Consider the following 8,711-nt stretch of genomic DNA (forward strand, 5'->3'; position numbering starts at 1 on the left):
GCAAAATTATATCGTGTGACCTCCAGCTTCCTTTCTATCAACAAGACCATGTTTATCAACTACTGTTCCTTTCTCTTTGCTTCAAACTTTTCCATCCCAACCGCCAATCAATGCATCTTAATCGCAAGTTTGATGAAATTCAGATAGAAGACTTTGGTACAATTCTTCAAATTCTGCATCACTAGCTTCGGTGGTTAAATGTTGGGTGATAATCCATACTGTCCGTCAGAATTGGAAACCACCAATCATTTTGGGGGAGAAAGATGAGGCTTTCTACTCCTGTAAAGAGTTGTGGTCTTGGAAAGTCACGGGACAGTTGGACCTTGTCCGATAAGGTGGCTGTGATCAGCATTGACTCCATGGCAGTGAGGCCTTTTTATTTTCTTCCGAGTTTTAGTGGTTTGTGCATAAATATGAAAAATAGTTGTGTTGATTGGATTTCCTTGTACGTGGATAGATATCATCCTTCAGACAGCAATGTACTCCAAGATAGGTCTTGAAATGTCCTGTTTTGACAATGAGCGCAATGACATTCCTTTTGGTTCTGTCGTTCCTAACATAGTAAACCATGATTTTCTGATTCAAAATGGTCAATACCAGTCAATTTCAGATACTTTTTAATGACTTCAAATTTTCTTAGATTCATACTATGTACATTCTGAGCTCCAGTAGCTGTTTCCAGCTATTTCTTCTCATTTTGGGTACAATGCTGTCCACCAGTGAAGAGCCAAAGACTTGACTCCTGCACGCTTTACTCCATCTGAGTCATTATGGTCGACACTTCTGTGAAAAGGCAAGTTTTCCTTAGTCTTTGTTTGAGTGTCTTCTGACCCGAGGGCTCACCTTCTGGCACTTTCTCTGCTAATGCTCATTAGTCCTCAATAGCTGACATGGTTTAGTACTATCCATAGGGTTTTCAGTGGCTAACGTCTCTGAAATGGACAGCCATTCCTTCTTGGCAGTCTGTTACTTGTCTGGAATCTCTGCTGAAACCTGTTCACTTCGGGTGACCCAGCCAGTGACCTAGCTTTCAGCATCACAGTCACACACAAGCCACCACAGTACGACACACTGACAGATTCAAAGTGGAAAACCATGGTCCCTAAATATGAGACCTCGCTTCTTTCATAGCACACAACAATTCTTCACTGATCTATTTCTAAATGAGAAAAGGGAATGGATTTTCATAAATTCATTCAGTATATGAATCTGACCTTTATTCCAAGACTCTATTCTCCTGTCTTATTAAGTGCTTGAGTTTTAATTTCTTTACTTCACCAAAATATGAAGTAGCAAACTTCCAACAATACTCCAATTTGGACTTCTACCCTTCAATAAAATCCTGTAGTCTGGCGACACCTGTCCCTTCCTGAGAGCTTTCTATAGACAGAGGCCTGGAGGGTAGAGAATGACCACAAGGATAGCATCTTCCATCGTGGCCACAAAACAATAGCGAACACTCTTCCTTTGTGCCTGGCACAGTTCGATATGCTTTATAATGTTTTCACTATTAGCTGCTGTTGAGTGGACAACAACTCATGGTCACACTATGTGCAGCAGAACCGAGACACGTGGCCCAATCCTGCTTCAGTCTATTGCTGTGGCCACAGTTTATTTTGAGTGTCTCCCAACCTAGGGGACACATCTTCCAGCGCTATGTCGATGGGTCACATTTCAGAAGATCACCAGGCCTTTCTTCCGAGTGTGTCTTGGTATGGAACTTCCAGCACAACGTCCATCATGTGTGAAAGACCAGTGGCTTAGCTCCCAGCATCATAGCCACCCATAGGGGGCCACACGGACAGACGGGTGCTTTACATCAATTGCTTTCATTGTTAGGGGTGGTCGAGTAGGTTCCAAATCATAGTGACCTTGTCTGTGTACAACAAAATGAAGCCCTGTCCGGTTCTGGATCATCCTCATGGCCGTAATTGGCTGGAGCCCATCATCACAGCGAGTGTCCATCCATCTGGCTGAGGGGCTTCCTATTTTTTAACGCCCTTCTGCTTTCACAAGCATGGTGTCCTTTTCCAGGGACCTGAATTCCACAGATAAATTCAGACAAAACCCCACTGAGGTGCCGTCTAGTCACTATCCTTATTTTCCCAAAGGGGAAATGGAAGCGTAGCTTTTTAGGCCCGAGCACCCTGTGTTCGCCTCTGAATGGCCTGTGTTCTAGTACCAATTCTGTGGCCTGCTTTGGTTTTGAGTCTATTCCCATAGCTAATGACTGGAGCTCAATTCTGGAGATGAAACTGGAAAAGAATGCTCTCTAACTTCTTTCGCTCCTTGCGTCTCCTTCCTCTAAGAAGCCCTTAACAGATACCTTTTGCTATTATTTACTAAGCATGCTTTTTTTAATTCAGATTTTCTTGTATTTGATTTAGGCTTTAGAGGCTGTGCACTTTCTTTGGAAATTACTCTTTCCGTCATTTCTATGTTAACAACCAACCAACACAGTCTGTACAAAGATTCATCTGGCAAGCCGAGGGATGTGTATGCATTATGCTGAAGTTGAGAAATGGGCCCCTTTCATTTTCTTCTCCATGCCGGTTACTTATTACAAGTAGATTTCCCTGTGTGGAAATTAGTTTCAATATTTATTTTGAACCTGACATTTTATTATGGTGTTCAGAAATCTGCAGTCTACTCTCGCTTCTTGTCTCTGGTATGTGGGCACACAGCTCTGCCTGCCAACATGCCAATGGAAAGAAATCTCTCCCAAACACACATTCAAAAGCAAGCCCAAACAAAAACACTTCAAATGGTTTTAGAAGAATATTAAATCTCAATAAGAACTGGGTCAATACATTTGCATGGCATGGAGCATTTCCCTCATTGGCAGAATGATTCCAGGGTATTTATAAAACAAATTGTCTTTGAGTTGATTCTGAATCACAGTGACCCTGTAGAGTAGAATTGCTCCTTAGGGTTTCTGAGACTGAAAAAGTTTCTGGAAGTAGGCAGCCTTGCCGATCTCCTACAGAACAGCTGCAGGGGAGGGGGACTGGGGTTGAATGGTCAATCTTGTGGTTAGCAGCCCAATGCTTAAGCCTCTGTGCTACCAGGGATCCTAGAGCATTGAGGAAATGGTATAGGGCCATGTCTGACCTCCTCTTGCTACATAAAGAGGAGAAAGAATCCAACCCAACAGGCAGAAGTCAAACATCCCTCCATCCCCTATCCTCCTGTACTGTACACTATACCAGCCCTCCCTCCCATGGCCCTTGACTTCTCTGCTGGGTTCAGTAATCCATGGCAATGGCCACACCAAACTCAATACTCATGATGACGGGGATTTATTAGAGAAGTTTATTAGAGAAGTAGGAGCTCTGGTGGCCTAGTGGTTACAAGATCAGCAGTTCGAAACCAAGAGCCAATCTGTGGGTGAAAGATGGGGCTTTCTACTTCTGTAAAAAGTTGCAGATTGGGAAACCCAGAGGGGAGGTTCTACCTTGTCCTAAGGGGTGCTGCGTCAGTAACTAATGGAGTCAGCATGGATTCAGGCAGGCAGAGAGATCAGAGTAGTTAACAAATTCCCACAAGGTCGGATCATAAGCATTAAAGACACAGTCTGAGTCAGCAGTAGTGCTGCTTCTTGGGCACGTCTCTCTCATCTTTGACCTCACTGCCATGCAATCCCCTGGCCTCTGCCCTGCTCCAAACAGTGTCACAAAGCTCGTTTAGAACTGATAAATGCCCAGAGGGCACCCCACTCTGAAAACCAGCCTCTCGTTCAGAGGCCCTCAGCTTTACTTGTTATGTGGTCCGGGAAGCCAGCGGCACGGTCTCATGGTCTCTGTGCCACAGCCTCTGGTGCCTCTGCTACCGCTGCCAGTTCAAACCAGGCCACCGCCACCTCACACAGGGGTGGGTCAGGGGCTCCGATGGTGGCTCATCTCTGTTGATGGTTGTGGGATTTTCTGTTCTTGCTTCTGAGATGGCTCACGTATGGACAGCAGAATGGTGAAACTGACCACCCCCTAAATTAGAGGCTTCTACACCCACCCCATCATTTGGGGGGAGTCACAAAGACTCAAAAGAAGAAGAGCCAGCCAGACCACAGCAGGTATTTCTGAGATTGAGAATTAAGGGTGGTCATCCTCAGAAGTTGTGGACACTTTCTGTTCTCCTCGAGGAATAATAAATGTCTGTTACCTCATCAAACACTGGTCTACTGCCTAGAACATCATTAGAGCCTCTGGGTCCACTATCTCTGAACAGGCAGACTTGAATTTTTTTGTTACCTTCTCAACAAATGGCAAAGACAAAGGTCCAAGAGGGGTAACTTGAGCCAAAAGCTTCCTGTGAGGAAAAAATGAAAAGCTAAAACAGAGGCTCTAATGATGTTCAGTGCAATCCTATTTCTCAGCATATATATTTTCATGTGATTGTGAATAATTCATTTGCTGTTAAATGCTTAGTTTCCCATGTTCTTTTTAGGGATAAATGACCAAGAATAAATGCCATTGTAATCTTGTGTTTAGAATGTTTAAAATAGTGCTAATTTCAAATAATTTGTTTTGTTGTCCCCAAAGCATTCTAATGTGAGGATTCTTAAAAATGTGAAATTCATGGTAAATAGTCAAGAAAATGATATATTTTTCAATATAAAAGATTTCGGGTTCAAGATGGTCTTGCAGTTGCCTGTGCTTGTGGAATGACTATGTAAAGCATAATCCCCTACATTGATTGAGCATTTGTGGGTGTCAATAAGCACTTTCCACCTGACTTTATCCTAATTGATTTGTACAATATCCCTAGGATGTTGATACTATTATAACTCCCGCTTTATAGGTGAGAAAAATGAAGCCTAGAGAGGTTAAGGTCACACAGCTCAATCGTGGTTGCACGTTGATGAGAATTTTAGTCTTTGAACATCACCACTACATTGACCTGTATTTGTATAAGAATCCGGAGAGTTTGACATCTCTTCCATTGGTCTCAGTTCCAAAATTTAAGGGAATATTTTCTCCCCTTCCCTTACAAATCAGACTTCTCTTCTCCTAGGAGCCACTGTCTCCCCAACATGGCAAGGGCCTCCCCCCGCCCACCCTGAAGCATCCATTCCAATCTCCTTCCCATTGTACTGTGTGTCCATTTTGCCCATCTTCTTACACCCAGGGGTGTCTTTCCACTTTGAATCTGACACTGGTGGAGAATAAGAAACTTCAGTGAACCGCTTTGTATTGAAAGAACCTCCGTGCGCAGGTTTCAGTTCAACCTTTACAGAAGAGAAATGAGAATGATGAGCTTCAGAAGTACATGTTCCCCTAGTATACAGGATACCCCACTTCATCGTGCTTGACTGTATTGCACTTTGCACATATTACGGACTTTTAAAAATTGAAGGTCAGTGGCAAACCCGTCACTAGTATTTTTCCAGCAGTGCTTGCTCACGTTGTGTCTCTGTGTCACATGTTGGTAGTTCTCCCAATATTTCAAGCTTTCTCATAATACTATTGTAACTTACTAGACTATAAAAAATCAAATACACGGTCATAGAATTGAGTCTGATTCACGAGAAAAGCAAAACCAATCCCCAAACCTCACTGTCATCAGTCAATTCCAACTCACAGCGACCCTGCACGACAGAGCAGACTTGACCCTGTGGGTTTCCGAGGTGTAGATCTTTATGGGAATAGAATGCCTTATCTTTCTGCTGCTAGGAATCTGAATCCAGGTGATGGCAGCGAGGGAGTCATTGCACAACTTGTACTTCCTCTCACATAGTTCCTGTCACTTGGCTCTATTCTGGCTCTTTAGCCGACCTGGGTTCTGAGTCATAAACACCCTTTATAGGGTCCCTGAGGTTAAAAATCTTCATGCGAGCTTAGAGTTTTCATTTTCTCCCACAGGGCAGCTGGTGTGTTCGAACCTCCTCCTTTGTGGCTATCGCACAGTGCCACCAAGACTCCAGTCAAGTGCAACCACAACTGTGACATACACTGGAATCCCCAAAGTTCATGGGACTCCGTTTATTGCAATATTCGGATGACCATGGTGATCCAGAACCAAGCCCCCCGGATCTGAGGTATGCCTGCATCATAACCCCCTAGTTGCCGTGGAGTGGATCCTGATTTCTGTAGACCTCCCTCATGTGCGTCGGTGTGGGCTTGTTTTCTTCCGGGTTATCAGTCAATGGTGTTTTTAAAGCACAGACCCGCCATGTGTCTGAGTGCCCTCAAACCTACAATGTTCACTTCGCAGCTGAGTGCCTTGCTTGCCCCATCCAGAGACAGTTTTTAGTGGGGCACGTCCTCCACAAACCCACCTTAGCGTTTACTCATCGGTGCTACTGCTCGGACACCGCTCTTAGGAGTGAGTCATGGCAGCTAGATGGCGGGCGTCTTCCTCCGAGGCTGCAGCTATGGTGCCTTCAGGATGACTAGTGGGAGGCGCACCCCCCACACACTGTGTTTATGACCATTAGATGAAGGCTTTGCTGCTTTGGGAGCCAGAGGTTTAGATTTGCATTGCTGATGCCGGGTCGTAAATTCAGTTCTGCCTGGAGAGTCAGGATCCCGAAAGTACCTTGCTACGAGAATGGAGGTTATCTTATACATTTATGTGACACTCAGATTATACTTAAGAATTTTTGACGGTGAAAGTCTGCCAAGTGCTCTCCGAAGAAAGATTTATATTGCACTGACTTGAACTTGGAACCAAGATCGCTCTTGAAGGAGCTCAAAGGAACCTCCATGAACAGCTTATGCAGCCCCTGCCTTTTACAGAGAAGAACTGAAGCCAGCTATTATAAACGGTATTTATGCAGGGAAAGAAGCATTATTATCTTTGTCGGAGTCTGGGAGAAAGACTAGACTTTCTTGTGAAGAGTGACATTCTCCGAAAGCCACAGGGGCAATTCGCTGTCCCACAGGGTCACTTTGAGTTGGCATTGACCTGATGGCAGTGATCGGGATCGGGATCATGCCATAGTTTTGAAACCCAGGAACTCTTATTACTAGGCCAATATCAACAACTCCTTCCTCACTTGGGAACTGAGCATGCCTGGCAGAATTCATTCATTCATTCATTCATTCATTTTTTTCATTATCCACAAACTGACTGATTCAAGTTAGAAAATCTAGACAGGTTTTACTCCCTGTTCTCCATCATGCCATATGTCTTGTTACTAAATATTGACAATTCCTTCTCTTAAACATCTTTCAAATCAATACCTGCCTATCATCCCTGCCATTATCTTATTTCAGACCCTAATTACTTTCTAACCAGACTTGCAATAGCCAACTCTAAAAATGGCATGCTTTTCAGTTATGTAACAAAATGCACCGAGTAGCTTCCCTGAGCTCATAATGCCTGGAGACCCACGGTGAGTAAGACCTGGGTCCACATGAGCTTGCAGTCAAGTAGAGGCAGTGGCTCTTCGGGAGCTAAGCATAGGGTGCCCGGGGATGGCTGAAAACTGCTTCTTGGAATTCAGGAAAGATAAACCCCTCAGGAACATACTGGGAGTAGAGCTATCATGAGGGTAGGGGCATGGTCAGAGAGAGGGGAGGGTGAAAAGGGGGAACCCATCACAAGATTGGATATATAGCCTCTTCACAAAGGGCACGAATAATAGAAATGTGGGTGAAGGAAGACAATGGACAGTGTAAGATATGGAATAATAATAACAATACATAGTTGATCAAGGATTCACGAGGGTGGAAGGTAGGAGGGTAGGGGAGAGAGGGGAAAAGAAAGGAGCTTATACCAAGGGCTCAAGTAGAAAATGGTTTGGAAATGATGATGGCAACATATGTACAAATATGCTTGATACAATTGCTATATGGAATGTTATGAGCTGTAAGAGCCCCCAATAAAGTGGCTTAAAGAATTACAGTCTAGAAAGCTCAGAGGGAAAGTCTTGCTTTGTCCCATTGGGGCCGCTATGAGTGGGAATTGACTTGACAGCCCCCAACAACAACTTCTCTTGACTTCAGGGAACGCACAGATGAGCCCCTGTAAATCGCATCTCCCTGAAGGACAGAACGTTTTCGTCAGCATCTGGTCCAGGTCCTGTGTCGTTTTTTGAGAAACTAGTGGCGAGGCCAGGTTAGGCCAATCTTGCAATGGGCAGCTTAGTTAACTTCCACTTAACATACACACAGGATGCGTATCCATCCTAGGTGCTAATAGCATTAAAGAGATGATCTCCACTTCCATGATCCTTTGGATCCCAAACTCAGACCCACTGCCCTGGGAGTGCAAACTGGGAGTTTCTGAGACTGTAACTCTTTGTGTGTGTGTGTAACTCTTTACTGCAATTGAAAGCCTCATCTTTCTCCCACGGAGTGCCTGCTGGTTTTGATCTGTTGACCTTAAGGTTAGTGAGTGCCAATTAAAATTTCCCTGGGATCTACCTGCATCTTGAAGAACCCTGGACCCTCTTAAGGTCTTGGTGAATTCTGACCAGACTATTTTCTGCAGCTTCCGATACAGAGGTCTGAACATCTCTTATTGAAACATCTACTCTACTGTTTCTTACTGGTGAAAAGGAACATGCATCTGTGATGAGATCCACACTTAGAGTTACAGCATTATGGATATTCTATGCGAATAGAAGCATGTAATGACTCATTAGTAGAATTATTCAATACACGAAATAGCCTTCCTCTGGGCACGGTCTTTACAAAACAAGCACCGCTTCTTTTTGAATGGGATGTTCGAGAGGACAGCAGAGTTCTTGCTGACAGGTGTTTTTTTTT

Source organism: Echinops telfairi, unplaced genomic scaffold, assembly GCF_000313985.2.
Source record: "Echinops telfairi isolate 266 unplaced genomic scaffold, ASM31398v2 ScPeMD7_7473;HRSCAF=8511, whole genome shotgun sequence".
Lineage (NCBI taxonomy): Eukaryota > Metazoa > Chordata > Mammalia > Afrosoricida > Tenrecidae > Echinops > Echinops telfairi.